Source organism: Crinia signifera, chromosome 11 (genome assembly GCF_055691185.1).
Source record: "Crinia signifera chromosome 11, ASM5569118v1, whole genome shotgun sequence".
Lineage (NCBI taxonomy): Eukaryota > Metazoa > Chordata > Amphibia > Anura > Myobatrachidae > Crinia > Crinia signifera.
This window is the reverse complement of record NC_139227.1, coordinates 54,960,113-54,984,556: the sequence shown is the minus strand read 5'-3', so window position 1 is coordinate 54,984,556 and position 24,444 is coordinate 54,960,113.

Below are 24,444 nucleotides of genomic sequence, written 5' to 3'. Positions count from 1 at the left end.
GAGAGAGGCACGGGACAACACGGTCAAGGTTATTGACTTGATTTATAAGGCCTCTACTCGCAACATACCCATGGTAGTGCTGTCGACCGACGCCGAAAAGGCGTTTGACAGGATAAGTTGGGTGCTTATGGAAGGGGTGTTGCGACACATTGGGCTAGGCCCGGAGTGCTTGCAGCGCATCATGGCGCTTTACAGGTCTCCCACGGCACGGATAAGGATCAATGGGACCCTCTCAGAGCTGGTACATATTGGCAATGGGACCAGACAGGGGTGCCCTCTCTCCCCTTTGATCTTTATACTGTGTATGGAGGCCCTGGCATGCACCATCAGACGCAACCCAAATATCACGGGCTTAGAGGTGAAGGGAGTGGACCATAAGCTGGCGCTGTTTGCGGACGATTTGTTGGCAACATTGACCAACCCCGTTATCTCTATCCCCAATCTTATGGCAGAATTTCGGACATTTGGGAATCTTTCAAATTTTAAAATAAACATGAGCAAATCTGCTGCAGTTAATGTATCCTCGGCCCCCCGTGATATAGAACACCTTAGACAATCCTTCCCCTTTGCCTGGCACCCTTCTAGCCTTAAATACCTTGGTGTTGTGTTGTCCCCTGATATGTCCCGCCTCTTTGATAATTTTAGGCGGTTATTGCTCACACTTCGCACTGAACTTAGGAGTTGGGGCAATAAACGCCTTTCTTGGTTGGGAAGAATCAGTGTGATCAAAATGAATGTTCTCCCTAGGGTCCTATACCTTTTACAAACGCTACCTATCCATATCCCGAAGACCTGGTTCCGAGACCTACAGAATGAAGTCCGGTCATTCATATGGGGGGGGGGTAAGAGACCACGGTTCAGCCATGATATACTCTTTAGAAGGAAACAGATGGGTGGATTGCAACTCCCTAATTTTACGGTTTATCACGAAGCCGTGATTTTAAGTCGGGTTCTGGAATGGACGCGTTCAATAGATGCCAAACAATGGGTCCATATAGAAAGCGAGGTTTTCCCTCTGCCGATTGAGCTTTACCCCTGGCTTCCCAAGGTTGGCAACATAATACATCCCACAGTAGGCCCCACAATAACCTGTTGGAACAGACTGAGGAAACTCTCATGTGTTACGTCCCTAATATCCCCCCTTACTCCACTGTTTGATAACCCTATGTTCCCCCCTGGAGTTGCTAGTTTAGGATTTGAAAAGTGGAAACAACATGGCGTCCATCGGGCGGGCCAGTTAATGGACGGGAACAAGGTACTACCCCTTTCTGACCTACAGGAGAAATGGGGGCTACCTCCATCAGAGATTTGGAGATATCTCCAACTTAAACATTTTGTGCAAGGGAGGGATGTACGTGAGGCAGCTGGCCGAGCCTTGACACCCTTTGAGGGTATGTGCAGAGAGCCAACGCGTCCTTTGCACCTGCTCTCGAGAGGCTACACTCTTCTAATAGAAAATAAATATAATGCACTGCCAACCTATGCCCGGGCCTGGAATAGAGACCTGGGTTTGGAATTAGACGCTGAGACTTGGTCGAAAATGTTCCAGGCCACCTTTGTTAGCTCTTTTAGCTACTCTGTAATTGAAACCCAATTTAAGGTTCTTTCACGGTGGTATAGATGTCCACAAACCCTTGCAAGAATGTTCCCTGGTGTAACTAATGCCTGCTGGCGATGTAATGATGGAGTTGGCTCACCCCTGCATATTTGGTGGTCGTGTGGGGCGCTCCGACCTTTTTGGGACCAAGTTATGTCAATTACTAAGATTATAGTGAAATCGGACGTACCTGATAACCCCTCCTATTGGTTGTTAAACCTATACCCGGGTGCGCTGATTTCCTACAGAAAATCCCTACTAAAGTTTCTGAATGGTGCCGCGAAAGCCGTTATACCGGTACACTGGAGATCTACCTCCCCCCCCCACAATTAAAGAATGGTTCGCACGAGTGGATTTGTATATGACCATGGAAGACCTGAGGGTACCTCCAGAATGCACCCAGGAGTTTGCGGTGATTTGGCTCCCATGGATGGAGTTTAAGTCTACACAGACTTACTTGGCGAATAATTAAATATAGATGGCTATATATGTTCGTGATTACCAACCACAACCCCCTTTACTTCTCTCATTCTTCCCCCTTTTCCTTTTTCTGAATGTTCCTTTCCTTAATCTTTTCTGTTTTTTCCCCCATAATATTCTTATGGGCTATTTACATGTATTGTAGTTTGCCTCGAGTTCGCATTATGTGAATCAAAGATTAGATATGCTTCAGAAAAAGATCACCTGCAACCGATATAGTAGACACAATATGTCCTTTTATTGTTACACAAGTGTTACAGCTGATATGTACTTTTCATTGAGTATTCCATAATGCTTACGTTGGTTGTATGTTTGTACTATTTTCGAAATCAATAAAAAGATATTGAAAAAAAAAAAAAAAAAAAAAATAATGTCTATACCTCTGAGTTACTATAGTTTTCATTCTAGCACCCGCCATCTTTGAAAACCCATGCAGTTCCTCTTCCCTGCCTGGGGTGTAGCTGTCTGCTGTAGTGCTTCTAGCACAGTGTGATCTGTATATCAGCACTACAAACCAGACCTGTGCTAGAAACACTACAGCAGACAGCAACACCCCAGACAGGGTAGAGGAACTGCATGGGTTTTCAAAGATAGCGGGTGCTAGAATAAACACTATTACTAGAACTATCCCACTGAGGGTCCAACATTTTTCACACTCACTACCTATATCCATTTCGTTTAGTATTCACATACAGTTACCATCTTTCATAATTGCAAAAACTATAATACTCCCAACTATGCATCGACACTTTCTTCTCCTATACGCCTTCATGTTGTTCTGTCTTCCCCGATACCTACTGCTGTGTGTATTGCCTCATCTGCACCAATGTGTCTTTCGCCATCTGTGCTGCCCTGTCTTTCCACACAGATGCCACGGTTTCCTTCTATCTGTGCCACTGGCTTCCCCTCTATTAGTGCTATCCATGCTTCTCTGCCCACCTCATCCATGACACAGTTTCCTTACATCTGTACTGCTGTCTCCCCTCTCCATCTGTCCTCCTCCGTTTTCCATTTATCCCCTTTGCTCCAAACCCCCTCCTCCATCAGTGCTGTCTTTCCTCCAACTGCTTCTCTATTTCCCACCCAATCACATCAATCTGCCTTACCTTCCCCAATCTGTGCCACTGGTTTCCACCCATCTGCTTCGTTAGTCACCCAATCAGTGCTGCTTAGCTTTCCTACCATCTACGCATTTCTATTCCTCCCCATCCGCACCACACTGCCTCCTACCCCAATCAACACCACTTTTACCCCATCCTCTGTTTACTGCTCAGACCTTCAGTTGCATATACTGCATGTGTGTATTCCAATGAGCACACAAATCTGTGAATTAACAGCTCCACCATTGTGTGAGTGACAGCAATCTCACTCTGTGATAGTGCTGAATCTGCACTTACCCACAGGCTGTGATGGCGTACCATATCTGTATTGTGCAAGGAACACGTCCATTAAGGCGTCATCCTTAATGATCGGAATTTCATTGTTTTTTGGCGTTTGAGTGGAAGAGTTACAACAGGTTTCAGAAATTCCAGATCATGTGTAAGAAGCCTTAATGGGACATGTGAAACCGTAAGGTTTTTTGTCAATGGAATTTCATAGCTTTTTTTCAATTTATTTTTTTAATTCAGAAATCTAAAATTTCACTGTAAGAATAAACATTTGATTTTTTAAATGTTTAACGATAACACACCCCTGGCAACGAGCATTACCCCTCGCCACAAGAATTTCAAACCCCTGGCAATGAGCATTACAAACCCCTGGCATTGAGTATGACACCCGTCCCAGTACATAAAAAACCCCTGTCAACAGGCAAGACATCCAGCCCATGAAACCCCTGGCAATGAGCATGACACCCAGCGTGTAGAAGCTTTACTGTAGGGCATAAACTCTCCTAAAATCTCTCCGTTTTGGATTCTCACACCCTATTACATTCCCCGCTGGGTGTTAAACTGACTATTCCATGTTGCAATTGCATTTGGTATATTTATTGATGGCTTGGATGTGAGAGAACTTAAAATTCTTAGCTAACGTACATTGGTTTGTGAAGTTAATATGCCTTCAAAGATGAAATTGAGGTAAAGAGTTGGACAAGGTTTTATTTATGGGCTTTCATATGAGTTATAAACAGCAGTATATTTCAATAAAAATGGTCAAAATAAAAATAAAAAATTTCTCAAAAAGGAAAAAAAAAGTCTCTAACATCATTCATACTGTTGTTAATAAATCAATAAAGTTTTATTTTGGGATCATGATGAGATGATCCTATATAGTAAAAGGCTAAAAACTGCTCGTCACCTCTATTGGGGGATTCAAGAGGTTTGTTCCAACATGTTGGCGCACTGGTAATGAGTAATCTAATAGGGAGAAATTTACGAAGATGGGAGTTCTATTTCACTTGGGATCTTGCTTTGGGCAACCAATCAAAATCTACTTTATTTATTTAGAACCTTCTAGAAGATAATCGATAGTATCTGACTGGTTGCCCATAGCAACATCCCATGTGAAATAGAACTCCCATTTTAGTAAATTTCCCCAATAATGTCAATAATAAATATCACCTGGAATCCAACACATTTGAACAACAACCTAATCCCTGCCTATGGTACACAGATGTGAGTAACCTCCACTAATGTACTAACACCCCACAACTAATAATAATAAACAAGTGTGTAACAAGAGGCAGAACTAGCGAATAGCGAATTGTGGGCCCAAGTGCAAAAATATGCTTCTCCCCATACTCAAAATAGGAACAGTGTGAGCCGAAGGCACCCTATAATCCTCTACTCCCATACCACACCCTACTTCCACTGTCCCCAACATACTACACATCCCATAACTCCTACCCCCATCCCCTGCTCACATCAGTAGGGTGCGCATGCGCGTAGCTGCAGTGACATCTTACTTGTGTATACTTGCAGCCAGTGCTTTGTACAAAAATAGGTTCAGGAACTCTCTGGGAAGGAGCAGAGTGGGCAGAGCTTTTGCAGGGGTGGGGCTTCAAACAGCGTGAGGCCTACCAGGATTTTGAGCGAGATTTTTTTAAACACCTCGATCCACAAATGTGGCGACTGTGCTCCATTATACATATGCCCCACACCGTGATTCCAATTATACATATGCCCCACACCTTGATGCCCATTATTCATATGCCACACACCGTGATGTCCAATGTACATATGCCACGCATCATGATGCCCATTACACATATGCTACCCCCCATGATGCCCATTATACATATGCCACGCATCGTGATGCCCATTACACATAATGCCACACACCGTGATGCCCATTATACATTTATCACACACCGTGATGCCCATTACACATGTCACACACTGTGATGCCCATTACACATATTCCACACATCGTGATGCCTATTATACATATTTCACACACTGTGATGCCCATTACTCATATGTCACACACCGCAATGCCCATTATACATGTGCCACACACCATTAGGCTGAGAAGTGCAACATTATCGGATGAGATTGGCTAGATGTGGGGCACTGGGCTGAGGATGGTTGGGTAGATTGGGGTGTACTGGGCTGGGAATGGGGGATGGTGGTTGGGTATATGGGGGTGCACTGGGCTGGGCATGGGGGATAGTTGGGTAGATGGGGGGCACTGGGCTGGGGATGGAGGATGGTTGAGTAGATGGAGAGGCACTGGGCTGGGGACAAGGGGTTGGCAGCACTGACCTTGGGTTTGCTTGTCTGCCCATGCATATTGCAGGACCTCAGCTCTGGCTGCTGCTACTTGAAGCTCCCACTCACTGTGACTCATGATGTGTGCTGCTGACAGGGGGAGAGTGCCATTGAGTTACCCCCTGCTGGGTCTTAGGATCATATCAGCACTGGGACTGGTACCGGCTATGGGAGCTGCTCAGCTACATCCCAGCACAGCCATTACCCCATTTTCAAAATACAGTCAACAGGTATCTGCAGTTGGAACAGAACCTATAATGTGTACATACAGATGGGGTAGGTCCCATCCTTGCCGCCATGGCGGAGGTTCTGGCGCTCCGATATTCTTCTTGCGCCGGCGTCCGCCACCACTGGGTGGCTAATGCTCCATCAAGCTAGAGTCGGAGTGGTATACTGCAATGTGCCAATGGAAACCCGCCATTCGCCGTATGGAGCACGCTTACAGTATGAGACGCTCATGCGCGATGAGCCGCTCATAGGAAATGAGACGCACGTACAAATGAGTCACTCGTGAACATCGGAGCGCGCAAAAGGGCTGTGTAGTGTCATGATCCTATACAAGCATTACGTTCACGTAGCCGATGCTGAATATTTTGAACTGTTGGTACTGTGCATAATGTGTATGCAGCTGAAGTCAATCGCCTCCTCCCTTTCCAGGGGTGGAGGGGGTCAACTTGAGCTGAAATACAGTACAGTACATTACATAACATTACAGCGCTAATTCATTAAAGGACCGTATCAGACCCTGCCGGGACTCGGGTTTCGCCACTGGGGCTGCGGATGCCACAGATTATTATATCAGCACTCTACCGACCATACACATCACTGTGTTGCGTAGTGTAGTGGGTAGCTGCGCGCGTCCTCATGCTGGAGACCCGTGTTCGATTACGGTGTCAATTTTTTCTTGTTTTTTCTTTTATTCGAATATTTTGAAGAGTGATATTTCTTAAAACTAGACCATGAAATGTAACAGTTTTAACAAAACTAGACAAATAAAACAGTTAATGTTTTACAGCTCTCCTCACTCATCATACTGTAAGTGAAGTAATTAGCTCCACCTGTGGATCATTTATAATGTGTCAGTCAGTAACGAGTACACCTGTGCCCCAGCTACTGTAGGTGTTCATGAAGTGTTGGTACTGTAGAGTAAGAGGACTTGGGCCCTTATTCTGATTGATGCGGACTTTACCGCGTTCTTACGGATCGCGTCTTTACGGCGTCTGCGCATGCGTGGAGAACGCTACGCGCATGTGCCACGCCTTGACTCGGTACCAGTTCGGACAAAGCCCGTCCAAAACTGGTCACCGCAATCAGTCGGGAAATAGGGGCGTATTATGGGCGTCATGCGGAATGACACATGGGCGTAGTTTCAAAGTGGGCAAAACGGGGCGGAAACATGGGCGGACACGGGGGAGTACACTTATGTTGGGGGGCGTACATTCGGAAACCACTCCGAATGCACGCGAGCAAAAAGGGCTGAAATGTGCGGTGTCCACAAGTGTACTATTGCTTTGCGGACACCACTCGTTCATGCGGTAGGCGAACGTACGCCTAATGACTACAACCATTAACACCTGAACCCAATAACAATCTACTCCTTTACTCATTACTCACTAATAGGACGCTTGTCAGTGCTTTAATTGAAACCATTGCACTTCAATTGCTGTAAGGGTTAATGTGTGCTATGCATGTGTTAGGCATGCTTGTAAGGATATATTGGAATCTAATTGATTCCAATTCCAAATAAGCAGTTTTTTATGAGGATAGGTAATTGAATAAGTGGGTCATGTGATGTCTTGCAGAAGATACTTCATAGTGGGTTGTTTGGCGTAAATCCTCCGCTTACGTGCGGTAGCACCGCTTGGCTCCCGTTCGGATGCGGTATTCCCGAGCATACTCTGTAATACTCTGTAATACCGTGCCGAATCGGAGTGTTTCTCCCGCACACGCATGGTTTGTATGTCGTCCGTAAACACGCCCTGTTCTTAAAGAGTGAGTCCGTCCGAATGCGGAGGACACGTGGGCGTTTCTACGGACGATGGCCGCATGCGGCAAAACACCGTGGCGTGCGGACCGCTCCGTAAGAATGCGGGAATATCCGCACAGATCAGAATAAGGGCCTTGATTTGGCTACAGTACAGTACCATTGCACTATTGTCTCTTCCAGGGAGTAATGTGTATGCAGCTGAAGTCAACCGCCTCCTCCCCTCCCCCCCCAGGGGTGGAGGGGGATTGAACTGACCTGTAATACATTACATGACATTACACTACACCATCTCCTGCAGCGATAATCCATGAAGGGGCGGGCCGTCTCAGACGCTGGTTTCGCCAAAGGGCGGGCCGTCTCAGACGCTGCCGGGACTCGGGTTTCAAAAAAACTCCTTGTGTGTCCTGGTCACATAACAATGCAAATACCGTAAGATGAATTTTCAGCTAAAAAGGCACCCAATGTTCGCAGAACTGGCCAGGAGCTGCGTGGCCTATTGAGGTAGAACTAGTGGCGGTTCTATGGGGCACCGCCACTAGGGATAGCTCTGGACCAGCTCTGGACCACATTGAAAAAAATGCTGTACGAAATCACCCATGGCAACAAGCATGTACTGTACAGCATAGTTGCCTACCCTCCTGCATTCTGCATTTAAAAGATTCCTCTCAGTACACACCCACGCTTCTACTGGGATTCAGTATGAATTCCCGGCGGTCGGGATCCCGGCGTTCAAAATCCCGACGCTGGAATCCCGACTGCCGAAATCCCGACAAGGGTGGGTACATGGATCGCTACGCTCGGCACGCTCATTTATTCTCCCTCCAGGGTTGTCGTGGACACTCACGGAGGGAGAAAGTGTCGGGATTTCGGCGGTCGGGATTCCGGCGTCGGGATTCTGAACGCCGGGATTTTAACTACATCCCTTCTACTGTAGGTGCCATGTTCACAATCTCTTTTCACAATACAGTATTTCCATATACAGTATGGAACTAGACGGGCCCTTTGGGTGGAGCATGACATGCCTCTCAATTCTACTACCAACTACAGTATATTCTCCCTGAAACTCATTTTCAAAAGTAGGCAAGTATGCTGTACAGTAATCAGCACATTAAAAACAAATAGTAAATCCACCATGGCAACAAGTAGAAAATACAGCACCCAGAACTGTACAGTACTGACATTCCCTTAGGGAGTCCAGCAGTTGGGAGTCCCGACAGACCAGGTCGCTCCATCTGCGCTGGAGGGCCCTCACTGTCCTCTCCCTCCTGAAGCGCACCCTGATCGCTTGGCTAGCCTCCTTGTATGCCTCCACCACCTCTCTGTTGGACACCAGGGGCCTGTCCCGCCAAGCCACCAGGATGAGGAGCTCTCCCCGCCTGAAGGGCCTCACTCTGCATGGTGCAGCCATCTCTGTTCTCTTGATATTATCTTGATAATCAAAATGGCGCCCTGATCACGTGCGTCCTGTGCGGAACAAGCGTTGCACAGGAGTAGTGAGTAGTTTATCACTGGCCAATCAGCTCCTACAGTAACTGTGAATTTACTGAAAAAATGACAGGTACTGTACAGCACAGTAATGTACTGTACTACAGTATACAGTAGCAGCTGATTGACCACTGATAAAAACCAGACATTGTATCACTTCAACGAGCTTACTGTACATGACTGTAACAGTACTGTGTGTAAAAGTAAAATGATCCCTATACGAATCAGTAACTTACTGTGAATGTCATAACTCCAAAATGTGGCGACCGTTAGAACATATACTGAGACGCATTAGCGTCCGTGCCACTCCAGTATAGTACCAGTATAGTACCCGTGCAGACGCTCAAGCGCCCATGCAAATTTAGACGCCAAGAAAGCCTTATTGGTAACCGATTTTTTTAGGTGTGTTAAAACTACAATACTGTACTAGCCAAAGGCCAGCACCTTTCAACAAAACCAATGAGACGTACAATACAGTACAGTATAATTTATGTAATGTAATGATTCTGTACGCAATGCAATGTAATTTTATTTTTAGTGTGTACACTATCTATAGAACAGTACAGCTTGGTCGACACAGCACAATAGTAGTAAAGTACTTTACTGTAGTACCCTGCCGTAATAACAACTCAGACGCGAAAGCGTCTCATTACTGGAACGTCTGTGCAACTGGGTCGCAAGAGCGTCCGTCAGAGACGCTCCTTCGTGTCAAACAAAGGCAGCGCCTCTCCGCCCGCGTCAGCATGATCCTCTCCTCCAAAGAGACGGGATCATGCTCGTGACGGTGGTGTGAGAGAGGCGCTGACTAGGCTTGCCAGGGACAATAAATTATTTACTGTAGTTCCTGCGCTTCATGCACAAATTTTACGCATGCGCAAAGAGGTTTTCAAAAGTGACATCTGGCGGATGATCACTGGTAATACACTCATCCGGAGACTGCACGGCGAATAGCCAAGCATTTAAAATGTATTGCGATGGCGGACGCCGTGACCAGCCATGGCTAGCTGGCGGAACTCTCGCCATAGGTAGCCAAGATGGGACCTGCTCTATCTGTATACAGTAAGATGGTGTGTGTGAAATGCGTTCATTGATGCTGGCAGTGGCGGATTCAGGGGGGGGGCACCCGGGCACGTGCCCCCCCTGTCATTTAATTTTGTAGCTGAGGACCAGGGCTTTCCAACGAGCCCAGCCCCGTGTCTCTAGCCCCCCGGGAACCGGAGATATTGCCTGGCAAAGCTGTAACGTTTTTTCCCCATAGGATAATATGGGACCCGTCAATTCCGACCCCCACCCGGTTCCGACGGGTGCCAGTCTCCCCCACGGCATCACAGAAGCTTGTGATTGATCATTTAATTCCAAATCGCTGGGCCTTCAATATGATACCAGGCTGGTCCATATTGGTAAATCGGTTCCAGAGATATTGCGTGTAAACCGATTGTTTTATTTTTGAAATGTAATTTCATGGCTGTTCATGTTCTTTGAGGGCAGATTACTCTGGGACCAAACGTTCCAGTTTCACTGGACCAAAATCATTCAAAGCCCACTCAAAAGTTCTTCAATATGATACTTGTCTCATGTAAATAGGTCCGTTGGTTCCAAAGATATAGCTGGTTAAATGAGATAACTGGTTAAAGGGGAGGGGTGGTTTTCTCTCCCCCTCACACCAGAAAATGCAGGGACTAGGCTGGTGTAAAAGGGGCCAACCTGGGAATGCATTTTCTGGTGTGAAAGGGGTATTATTTCAATTAGCCGGGACCTGCAGTGCTCTGAATACAGCCAGGCTCTGCCACTGTCAGTGGCTATCACTTCTGCATGGCGGCTGTCCCCCATTTACCGCGAGCATGTATCCCCCTTGGCAATGAGCATGTAATCCCACATGGCAACGAGTATGGAACCTCTGGAAATGAGCATGGAACCCTTGGCAATAAACATGTAAATAAGCAGCACTTATGTAGCATAATTTTCAATAGGCATTATGGTGTTTGGCATAATACATAATGGACATAATGGCGTGTAACTTAACGTGTAATGGATATTATGGTGTAAATGTTTAATGCGCGCCTTTGGTGGACAATGTCCCTGTTTATGAAGCGTATTATGAATTTTGGCTTAATCTGTGTGGCATTATGTGAATTCTGCCTCAATCCATGTGGCATTATGTGAATTCTGCCTCAATCCGTGTGGCATTATGTGAATTTTGGCTCAATCCATGTGGCATTTTATGAATTTGGCTCAATCCATGTGGCATTATGTGAATTTTGACACAATCCATGTGGCATTATGTGAATATTGGCTCATTCCATTTCGCATCATGTGTAAGGGGCAAGTATAATGGGGTCTAGTATTTTGTTGCATAATGTGTAGAAGTTGTATATGGTGTTGTACACTACACTCAAGGACACGCCCCCTGTTGAGTGGCAACACCCACTTTCCCGGATCACGCCTTCGGCGCCCGCACAACTATATCCTTAACTTTTGTTGCCATGGTGGGCCTGCATACTTTAAATGCCAGGATCTATTTTTAATCCCATTCCCACCCTCTCTCTGCTGCTCTCTTAGCATGTACACTGGCACCACTAACACCGCCCTCCCCCACCTAAACCCTCTTTTATCATGGTGCCCCCCCTGTCATTTTATCCTGTATCCGCCCCTGGATGCTGGGAATCTAGTAACAGAGTTATCTCACGTACCCTTCCCAAATCTGTGTGATCTAGTGCACTATGCACTGACCCCATAGCACCATTCCAGGGCATTGATTTTGTATGGCCAGAGTATTTCTGATTGGGATTATCTCCCAAGTGGTGGTTTGAGAGGGTCCTGGGTGTAGAGAAGTCACAACGGGTCACCTTTGCGAAAGCTGCAGATAGCAGCAAAATGCTTAAGCTGCTCTGCAGTGAACCAGACAGCTACAATTTACAGTATTCCTTAAAGACTTGGATATCATCAGTCGGTGAGGACTTTTTGTTGATTGAATTGATTCAATCTTTATCCCTCCAATGGGTGAACTCCAATAAGGCTGATCCATGGACTGGCAATCAGAAATAAGAGTTATTATTAATTCCAACCATATTGCACTTCTGGTTACTCAATATTAATTGTTTTTAATGCTCTATAGAGTTATTAAATTTATTTTATTTATTATACACCTGACCACTTGTTACTTATGCGCAGTTAAACCTCTTCCTGTTTTCCATTCCACATGTTGGCTAGCCTTGTAAATTTAAATGGTGCCGGGTACAGCCCTAGTGTCTTTCAGTGCTTCTGCACATGCACTGGACACACAGATCGCTGCAAGTCCAGTCCTCTCACAGGGCCTTATTCTATTTGATTCGTTCGGATGCGTATTTTCGGAAAGGAATCGAGTGTTCTTAGCCCCGCCTTCCGTATGGATCGCTCACACCGTCCGAATGCGGTAAGACACCGACCGAACGGATTTTCCCTATGCACACCTATGCACACCTCCTCCATCCTTGGGACCCTCCCCCATCATTCGATGGTCGCCGACCATCGAATGCTGGACCGAGTGGTCAGGGAGCACCGAGTGCTCCAGACCACTGGGGCATTTCTCCATGCAAAAGCAGGTTTATGGGCGGCAGCTGGCTTCCGGCTATGTCATATGTCCGCCCCCCACATGTTCGTCACGGCCGGATTACCATATGTACGGCCAGCGTTTTCATGGGAACGCCCATGAAACATGGGGCGTACGCATATGGTATTGAGGCCAAACAGCCCTTCACACCCCTCTCCACCCCCTGTTCGGATTGCTCCGACCGATCGTTCTCTGTACAGAATTCACGCCGTATTCGGACATGCGCGGTGTTCGCACAACCCAGCATGTAGTGACCCAAATTCACATTACACAGCACGTAGTGACCCATATTCGTATGTAGTGACCCATATTCACATTACACAGTGCCTAGTGACCCATAGTCCAGGGCCATAACTAGGGGGGGGGGGCTGGGGGGTCACGCGAACCGGGCGCTGTAGGGGGGGTGGCGCTAGTGTGAGCAGCCTACACAAGCAGCGGCAGCAGCGGGGAGCTAGCGCCGCAATCTATGTCTGCGGCGGCCACTCCAAAGATGGCCGCCGCCTTGAAGAAGACAGACACTAGAGGTGGGCTTGACCTCTAGTGTCTGTGACTGTGATGAACACAGCGCGCCCAGCGATACGCACTGGAGCGGGACCTGCCCTGCCTATCTCCTCAGCGGCACCATGGGGGAAGCTACATCTCCCCCCCCTGCAGCAGCGCCGTGGAGGAACTGCAGATCTCTTCCTCCAAATCCTCTTGCGCGCTGCTCATATGTACCCTCCGCAAGCCAGAGCCTCTCGGGTGCACAGCCCGACTGCCGCCCCGGGCGCCGAAACACATAGTTTTGGCCCTGCATAGTCACATTACTCATCCCATAATGACCCATATTCACATTACACAGCATGTAGATATTAGACAGCACGTAGTGGCCCATATTCACATTACACAACACACAGTAACCCATAGTCACATTACACAGTGCTTAGTGACCCATATTCACATTACACAGCACATAGTGACCCATATTCACATTACACAACACAAACAGTAACCCATAGTCACATTACACAGCGCGTAGTGACCATATTAACATTACACAGCGCGTAGTGACCAATATTCACATTACACTGCGCAGAGTGACCCATAGTCACATTACACAGCGCATAGTGACCCATATTCACATTACATAGTGCATAGTAACCCATATTCACATTACACAGCACATAGTAACCCATATTCACATTACACAGTGCATAGTGACCCATAGTCACATTACACAGCGCATAGTGACCATATTAACATTACACAGCGCATAGTGACCAATATTCACATTACACTGCGCATAGTGACCCATAGTCACATTACACAGTGCATAATGACCATATTAACATTACACAGCGCGTAGTGACCAATATTCACATTACACAGCGCGTAGTGACCCATAGTCACATTACACAGCGCATAGTGACCCATAGTCACATTACACAGCACGTAGTGACCCATAGTCACATTACACAGCACGCAGTGACCCATAGTCACATTACACAGCACGTAGTGACCCATAGTCACATTACACAGCACGCAGTGACCCATAGTCACATTACACAGCACATAGTGACCCATAGTTACATTACACAGCACATAGTGACCCATAGTCACATTACACAGCACGTAGTGACCCATATTCATATTACACAGTGCATAGTGACCCATATTCACATTACACAACGCATAGTGACCCACAATCACATTACACAGTATGTACTGACCCATATTAATATTATACAGTGTGTAGTCACCCATAGTCACATTACTCAGCGCATAGTGACCCATATTCACATTACAAAGTGCGTAGTCACCCATAGTCACATTTCTCAGCGCATAGTGACCCATATGCACATTACACAGCATGTAGACATTACACAGTGCATAGTGGCCCATATTCACATTACACAGCACATAGTGACCCATATTCACATTTGACAGCTCGTAGTGACCAGTAGTCACATTACACAGCGCTAAGTGACCCATATTCACATTATAAAGATCGTACTGACCCATATTCACATTACACAGCACATAGGGGGTTATTCTAGTTCATTCTTTCTGACAAAATCCTTCTTAGATGGACAAAACCATGTGCACTGCGGGTGGGGCAGATGTAACTTGTGCAGAGATAATTAGATTTGGGTGGGGTTTTTCTTCAAAGTAAAATCATGCAGTCAGTATTTTCCCTGCACAGAAACAAAATAACTCACCCAAATCTAATTATCTCTGCACATGTTACATCTGCCCCCCTGCAGTGCACATGGTTTTGTCCATCTAAGAAGGATTTTGTCAGAAAGAAAGAACTAGAATAAACCCCATAGTGACCATATTCACATTACACAGCACATAGTGACCATATTCACATTACACAGCACATAGTGACCATATTCACATTATACTTTACAGCGTGTAGTGACCCATAGTCACATTAAACATCGCGTAGTGACCCATATTCGCATAACACAGCACGTAGTGACCCATAGTCACATTATACAGCTCGTGGTGACCATATTCACATTACACAGCGCGTAGTGACCCATATTCACATTACACAGCACAGTGACCATATTCACATTACACAGCACATAGTGACCCATAGTCACATAACACAGCGTGTAGTGACCGATAGTCCCATTACTCAGTGCGTAGTGACTCATATTCACATTATAAAGCACGTACTGACCCATATTCACATTACACAGCACGTAGTGACCATATTCACATTACACAGCACATAGTGACCATATTCACATTACACAGCACATAGTGACCATATTCACATTATAATTTACAGCGCGTAGTGACCCATAGGCCCTTATTCACATTGGCGTGTACGCATGCGAATTTGCACGTTTCACCCGGCAACCCTCACTGCGCATGTGCAGCAAGCGCAATGCGCATGTGCAATGTCATGAAAAAATGCTCGCAAGCAAACTTTCGCGGAGATTTCTCCGTGCGAACGAGTTCATCGGTAGTAGGCGTGCAGTGGGCGTTAGCATGGGCGCGACCATTATAATGAGCAAAAGTGGGCGTACACATGGGCGTACACATGGGCGTTCACTATGAGTGGTGGGAGTGCTTTCGCATGAGTGCAAGAGGGATTGTTCCCCTCCAACGCAAAACTTTTCGCCAGCTCAAAGCAGGTTTTTCGTTTCGCACTCCTTGCTCCTTGTAATGTGCTCATTCGTACGGAGCAAACACACACACAAAATGGCTAAATCAATGGGTAAATCAATGGCACCTGCACACTATTGACACCAATACATGGTTGATTTCATGAGACAATTACCTCAGCACAACTTCTGATTGCATACCACCAGCAATCAAGTGTTAGCAGATACAAACTTCTTCTGTTGCTAAAGTTATTTTGACCAAACCAATGCGCTAAAACCAAACAAATCCCACCCTTATAAATTTGCCTTATGTAACATACCACCACTATTGTCATTTCTACTCTGCTATATTTAGCATATTGCCCCTGTGAACATTAGTCGACATGTGTCACCTCACATGCAACATAGATATCAGATACTTCCTTTGCAACACAACACATGTCACACATGTTAATTGTAATCATAATTTTTATTGCATATGCAAGATACAATAAAAAGTGAATTTTTTTAATGCCAAATTATATCACAACACACAATGAAATTATTTTCGTCCTCGTTTTGGGATACCACCTTTTGTGGGTTGACCAATGCTAATTGATGTGTGCGTGGATGTTTGCTGCGTGCATACTAGTATTTGGTTTGCTAACATTTGGGGAGTAGAGCATGTTCGTTAGCAGCTAGAGGTGAGTGTGCGTGCGCAAATGTGTGGGCGCATGCGACCAGTTACACGTACGCACAGCGAAAGACCACCCCCTTACTTGTATGGTTGCGTGCGAATGATTTCGCAAGCGCTGTAGGCGTGCCTTCGCCCGATGCGTGCGTGTGGTTTTTCCCGCAAGAGTGCTTGCGAATGTGCATGCGAGCGCCTGAACCTGAATGAGGGCCATAGTCACATTAAACATCGCGTAGTGACCCATATTCGCATAGCACAGCACGTAGTGACAGATATTTACATTATAAAGCACGTAGTGACCCATAGTCACATTACACAGCACGCAGTGACCAATATTCACATTACACTGCGCGTAGTGATCCATAGTCACATTACACAACGCATAGTGACCCATATTCACATTACACAACACAGTGACCCACAATCACATTACACAGTATGTACTGACCCATATTAATATTATACAGTGCGTAGTCACCAATAGTCACATTTCTCAGCGCATAGTGACCCATATGCACATTACACAGCATGTAGACATTACACAGTGCATAGTGGCCCATATTCACATTACACAGCACATAGTGACCCATATCCACATTTGACAGCTCGTAGTGACCCATATTCACATTATAAAGCACGTACTGACCCATATTCACATTACACAGCACTTAGGAGGTTATTCTGGTTGGTGCGTAAATTTCCGTATACTTTCGGATGCCGTTTTTTAGCCGTCTGCGCCTGCGCGGGGAACACTATGCGCATGTGCCACGCATGGTCTACGTACTTGTACTCACTAATACCGCTCAGAAATGTGCACCGCAATCATTCGGGAAATATGGGCGTAATTCGGAATGACACAGGGGCGTACTTTCAAAGTGGGCTAAACTGGGCGGAAACATGGGCGGACACGGGGGAGTGCACTTATTTTGGTAGGTGTGCATTCGGACAGCACACCGAATTCACGCGAACAAAAAGGCAAGAAATATGCGGTGTCCATAAGCAAGTATTGCTTTGCGGACACCACTCGGTCATGCGCTAGGCAAACGGAACGCCTAATCACTACAACCAATGTCAGGTGAACACAATACAATCCACTCCTTTACTCATTCCTTGTTAATTACACGCTTGTCACTGCTTTAATTGGAACCATTGCAGCTTAAATGGAACATTACTAAACACACACATATATGCAGCACTTTTCACACACTTTTACACTGCAAATAATGAACACTACTTAATAGTAATATATATGGTCGACGAGTATTAGATCGACGGTGTTTTGGACGAAGCCGTTAGTCAGACTGTACGGTTTTATCGAAAGTGTATAGATAGACAGTAGCATATGGTCCATCAATCATAGTTAGATCGAAATATGCAAGGTCTTACGGCAGAAAGGTAGACCGCTATTAGGTCGACCTGTATCTATGTCGACCGCATTTTTATGGACAAGTACGAGGTCGTTAATCGCTAGGTCGTCCGCTATTAGGTTGACCGTTATATATGTTGACCGTTTTCATGTCGAAAATTACAAGGTCGATCAACAATAGGTGGCCCGCTATAAGGTCAACAAGTGCAAAGTCAACTGTTTATAATTTGAGCACATTTAGGACGCCTTACACAAGGTTCACTGTTAATAGGTTGACACAGAAACCACGTTGTACAGCAGTATTATGACGTGGCACCACAAGTGCCACAATGACCTGGCACTGCTTAGCGCTGCACACCCCCATTACACCGTCACCCATGAAGCTCTCCACCCCTGGGATCCCTCCATCTCCCTAGCTGCACCCATTAAATACGGCACACCTATTGCCGCCTAAATGCAGACTCCCCAAGTCTCCCCATAGAGTCACACAGCCTCCCGTCTACATTTAGAAGCTCATTCCACGCTAGTTGATAGCGCTTTGCCAGGCTCTATCATTACTGTGGCACTACAAGTGCCAGAATGACCTGGCACTGTGCAGCGCTGCAAACACCCATTACACTGTCACCCATGAAGGGCTCCACCACTGGGATCCCTCCATCTCCCTAGCTGCACTCATTAAATGCGGCACACCTATTGCCGCCTAAATGCAGACTCCCCAAGTCTCCCCATAAAGTCACACAGCCTCCCGTCTACATGTAGACCTCAGCTCCGCGCTATCAACTAGCGTCGAGCTGAGGTCTACATGTAGACGGGAGGCTGTGTGACTTTGGGGAGTCTGGATTTAGTCAGGTATAGGGGTGCTTAGGGGTGACGTCTTTATTGGGTGCAGCTAGGGAGATGGAGGGATCCCAGGGGTGGAGAGCTTCATGGGTGACGGTGTAATGGGGGTGTGCAGCGTTAAGCAGTGCCAGGTCATTGTGGCACTTGTGGTGCCACGTCAGAATACTGCTGTACAACGTGGTTTATGTGTCAACCTATTAACGGTGAACCTTGTGTAAGGCGTCCTAAATGTGCTCAAATTATAAACAGTTGACTTTGCACTTGTTGACCTTATAGCGGGCCACCTATTGTTGATCGACCTTGTAATTTTTTACATGGAAACGGTCGACATATATAACGGTCAACCTAATAGCGGACGACCTAGCGATTAACGACCTCGTACTTGTCGATAAAAATGCGGTCGACATAGATACAGGTCGACCTAATAGCGGTCTACCTTTCTGCCGTAAGACCTTGCATATTTCGATCTAACTATGATGGACCATATGCTACTGTCTATCTATACACTTTCGATAAAACCGTACAGTCTGACTAACGGCTTCGACCAAAACACCGTTGATCTAATACTCGTCGACCATATAATCCCATTCCGATGGCACAAATTAATTAATTTATTTTTTCTTAAATTTCTATGTTTTTTAACCTTAATAAATAGTTAATTACAGTTCGAAGTTGTCTGTTTGTTTTTTAAAAATGGAAAAGTATATGTGTAACTTGTTTATAATCTTTTAAATAAGCAAACTGTACATACTGTATATAGATTGTTATGTTCACATGCTGTAAGGGTTAATGTGTGTCATGAATATAGTAGTAATGTGTTTCAGTATATATTAGGATTTAATTGATTCAAATAGACAACAATCCCTTTTTAATGAGGTTGCCTAATTGCATACGTGGGTCATGTGTTCGCTGTGTGTGCTCCGAAAAATAGTGTTGTATTGAGCGTAAATACTCCGCATCGGTGCCTACGGCCAGGTTCCCGTACGTTCTAACGCGGTAAGACCGTGCTTACGCTGTAAGACCGTGCAGAATCTGTACGTGTCCACCGCACACGCAAGGTTTGTATGTCGTCCGTACACACGCCCAATTCTTAAAGAGTGAGTCCGTCCGAATGCGGGGGCTCAATGGGCGTTTCTATGGACGATGTCCGCATAGCGTTGTGTGCGGCCCGCTCCGTAAGAATTCGGGAATGTACGCACTGATCAGAATAAGGGCCATTGTGACCATATTCACATTACACAGCACAAAGTGACCATATTCACATTACACAGCACATAGTGACCATATTCACATTACACAGCACATAGAGACCCATATTCACATTACACAGAGCATAGTGACCCGTAGTCCCATTACACAGTGCGTAGTGACCCGTAGTCACATTATAAAGCACGTACTGAGCCATAGTCACATTACACATCGCGTAGTGACTCATATTCGCATAACACAGCACATAGTGACCCATATTCACATTACACAGCACAAAGTGACCCATATTCACATTACACAGAGCATAGTGACCCGTAGTCCCATTACACAGTGCATAGTGACCCGTAGTCACAATTTAAAGCACGTACTGAGCCATATTCACATTACACAGCACAAAGTGACCCATATTCACATGGGTGCCGGACGGCTCCCCGACAGTCGGGATTCCAACAGTCATTCCTCCGATGTTGGAATCCCGACTGCTCCCTCGCGGGGGTCCACGACCCCCATAGAGGGAGAATAAAATAGGTGGCGAGCTGCGTGCCCGCAGCGTGGCGAGCGCAGCATGGCGAGCGCAGCGAGCCCGCAAGGGGCTTCATTGCGCTCCCCACGCTGTGCAGTCAGGATTCAGACAGTAATGACTGTCGGAATCCCGACTGTCGGGGAAATATTACACACCCATTCACATTACACAGCACTGATAACGCAGAGATTTGATTGATAAGATTAGATATGATTGACAACCCAAACCTGTATATATTTACTTTATTACCTTTAAATATAATGGCAACGCTGAAATGATTGCACACCCACACAACCTTGTTATAAAATGTATGACAATGCTTTACTTGAAAAATAGCTTCATTACAGGTATTTGCAAATGCAGACTAACACAAAAAAAAAATTTGATTAGCTAATACTTAAACAGTAATTCTAAATCAAATCAAAATGGACACCTTTCAAGGACAGTGATCAGCCATGATTAAACCTCCTTCATAGTTACCTCCAGACCCCTGTGCTTCCTTGTTCTTCCTCAACTCCCTTCCTCCTCCTTCTCTAACTCTGATATTTAAACCTTAATCACATTAATTAATTAATTACTCATAAGCATTGAGTCTTATTGGAAAGCTCTGCTTTCAATCATGATGTCATAATTAACCCAACACCCAACTTCAGTGGCCTTGAGGGTCTACGCATGTGTGGCCTTGTTCCCATATAGTTGATGTTTGTGGAGACTAGCTTTCTGTCCTTGCTCCATTATACTGTCAACATCACATTCTTAAGCTTCTAAAACCAAAAACAATTCTCTATAAGAAATCACTTTTACAGCACTGTTCTGAATGATCAGCCATTTTATAATGTTATTATGCAAGTCATGCCTAACAAAATGGCCGCTGTTTCTGACATATTATAACTGTTCAGCGCAAAGGGAAGGCCTCAGACGCAGTGAATAGTACATTGTGCAACAAGCTAAAGTCACCTGCAGCAATAAATAACAATATTTGAGAAAACAGAGTATAGCAAAAGTATAGAATTATTGATGCGTTATTTCTGTTTTAACAGTCCATCCTCTGAACTTTGAAATCTCCAAAGAAAGTTCATATCTCTTGCAAAACGCATCATTTGTTTCTCTCTTAATACATCGGAAAACCTTCTTGAAGCATTTCACTAGTTAACAGAAAAATCAATAATATTATCTTGGCAAAAACATTAAACTTCTTAAAGCATATTTAACATTGACTTATGCGAACCAGTTATTGGGGTTCAACCAAATAAACCAACTGTAGGGAATCACATCACTCACACCTGTTTAATAAACTAATTTTTTTAACCCAAATAATTTAATTCAACTTTCCTTTTAACGTCACCATCAGTTTAGTATTTGTGATGCTTGTACCATATTTTAATTATATTCACAAATTCAAATACAATTTTATAAACTTGGGATAATGTAAATAAGTGTGTTTCTTTAATATACCATGTGTTACTTTGAAATCTTCATGTTGAATCACCACTGTTTTACTTAGTAAAAGTAAATTTTATTACAATAGATCTTGTTTGTAACCATTTAGAAACCTTAAGTTTGTAAATAAAATATAATCCTTGTGGTAATGTGCACGGCTTATGAGACAGTATGTTTGAGAAAACATCATAAGAAACAATTCCATGAGTACCCTTTTTTATCAAGATTTTCCACTAGCTCACCCAACTCTGTCACATGATAACTACATGTTTTGTTGTACTCCAAAATATCTCCTGTTATTACACTCTTTACCAATTTTAAACCTAGGGAGAGTCAGTAACCTTATAAGATTCACTTGTGTAAATCCTACATAGAAAATGAAGTGTTTTTTGATTTGACTGCAAATATAAGTAGCCATTAACCCAACATTACCGGAGTGATACCGTAGATGACAATCTAACCAACAATCAGTTTACCTTTTCTTTCTATAAGCTCATGATGAGCGTCTAAAGAAGAAATGTCAGTTTGCATATAGGTATTATGTTTGCACCATTGTTACCATCCTTACTCAGAATGCCTCTTCTTTACTGATACCTCAACTAGATGTATTCTATCAATGGTTCTGGTGTGGGCGTTCTCAGTTACTTTTATGTTATTACTCATATATTTATTTTAAACCTTCTAATTAGTTTAACATATTGGCTATCAGTATTTTATTACCATCCTCTGATGCATACCGAAACCTGGGAGCATCAGTAGTATAATGTGTCTGTTATGATTATACTTGTGGGATTAAAATTAAAAGCAGAAGTAGAATACACCACCATGACTCTAGTAATACCTCTTTGATAACTATACACACTGTCCTTGCCAGCAACCAATCCCTGGTAACCCTCATTCACTATAAAAATATGAAAACTTAAAAAAACAAAAATAACTTCTTCAGTTAGTGAGTGTATGGGAAACTTGGTCACTCATGGGGATCATTGTTTTACACCTTGTCCACAACCCGCAGGGACACCACTAAGGGTATCCCCCGATTCCGTGGACCTCTTCTTGCCCACAACCCGCAGGGACACCACTAAGGATGCCCCCCGATTCCGTGGACCTTGTCTTGGTCTGTGTGGAGGCCCTGGACAGGCCCATCATCCAATAAGTTTATTAAGTTAAAATCAAAGTCACAATATTTATCTGCATCAGTTTCTTTTTCTTTCAACTGATATCACCACCGGGTCGGAAACCTTCTTGCAGTGAGACGCATTAATTCAATCGGTTTGTTTCACAGGGACGGGTCTTGCCTTTAATCTATTAGACATTTAATTGTAAGAATTTTCTCACCATTGCATAGTCTCCAGGCTGGACTTTATAACAACATCCCTTCATAAGCTTGTTTGCTTTACTGGTAAAGTCTTTAGATGATGTGAGAATTAGAGTGACAAGTCTGCTGCTGGATGTTGAATAGGGTTTGCTGGTCTCCCAAAAATAAAAAAATAAATGTATATATAAATTAAAATAATGATCTTATAAGGGGACAGGTTCAGTGGCTGCTGAGGAGTAGTGTGAATGTTATACAAAACCGAAGACAAAACTTCAAGTCAACTCATGGTAATTTCCACACCCACCCTCAATAATGTGTTCTCAATGTGCATTTGTTAACATGTTCAATTTTGACTAAAACCTTTTAGTGTGTGGTGAGTGCAACCAAATTTTCATACCCATATATTGACTTATTCCTTAGAATACCTTTCCTGTCAAATATGTACCTCTATGATTTTTTTTAATACCATATACCTTATGGGATAACATATCTGAACACAAATTTCTCAATAAATTTATTTGCTGTAAAGGATGCTGTACATGGGACAGCCGGGATGTTCCTTATAATCAAGATAACATATCAGATACCATTTAAATATATAGACAATTTTGTATGCATGTAAATTCAATAAATTTATTTTTAACCTTAGGAATGGACCAGTGGTAGGAGAAATGTTAGATGGTTCTATAGGAATAATTTTCCTGAGTTCATTCTCTTGCAGATGAGTTTGGGGCTCCTTTTCTCTGCATAAGATGAAATCAAAATACATGCCCTCTCTCTCCTAACATGGGTCATCCCATGGGCAGCTTCCGCATATGCCAGGAGGAGGGGTTTGGGGAGCTATTGGTCTGCCCCCTCCATCTTTACATAGGCCATTAGCCTTTTGACTGCATCCATTTATCATCCATTGGCACCTTCCTGTTAAATACACAACTCTTGATGTTTTATGAGATTCTGCTGGTCAATTTTAAAAACATTAAACTGTATAGTGGTGTGATTCACAACAGTGGCCATCTTCTTTTTGTTACCAAGTGCAACAAGATCACTTTATAACATGTGAGCTTGACACTTAACAACTACTGCCTTTGCAGGGAGTTGCACAGCCTCAATGAGCTCCTTTACTTGCTGT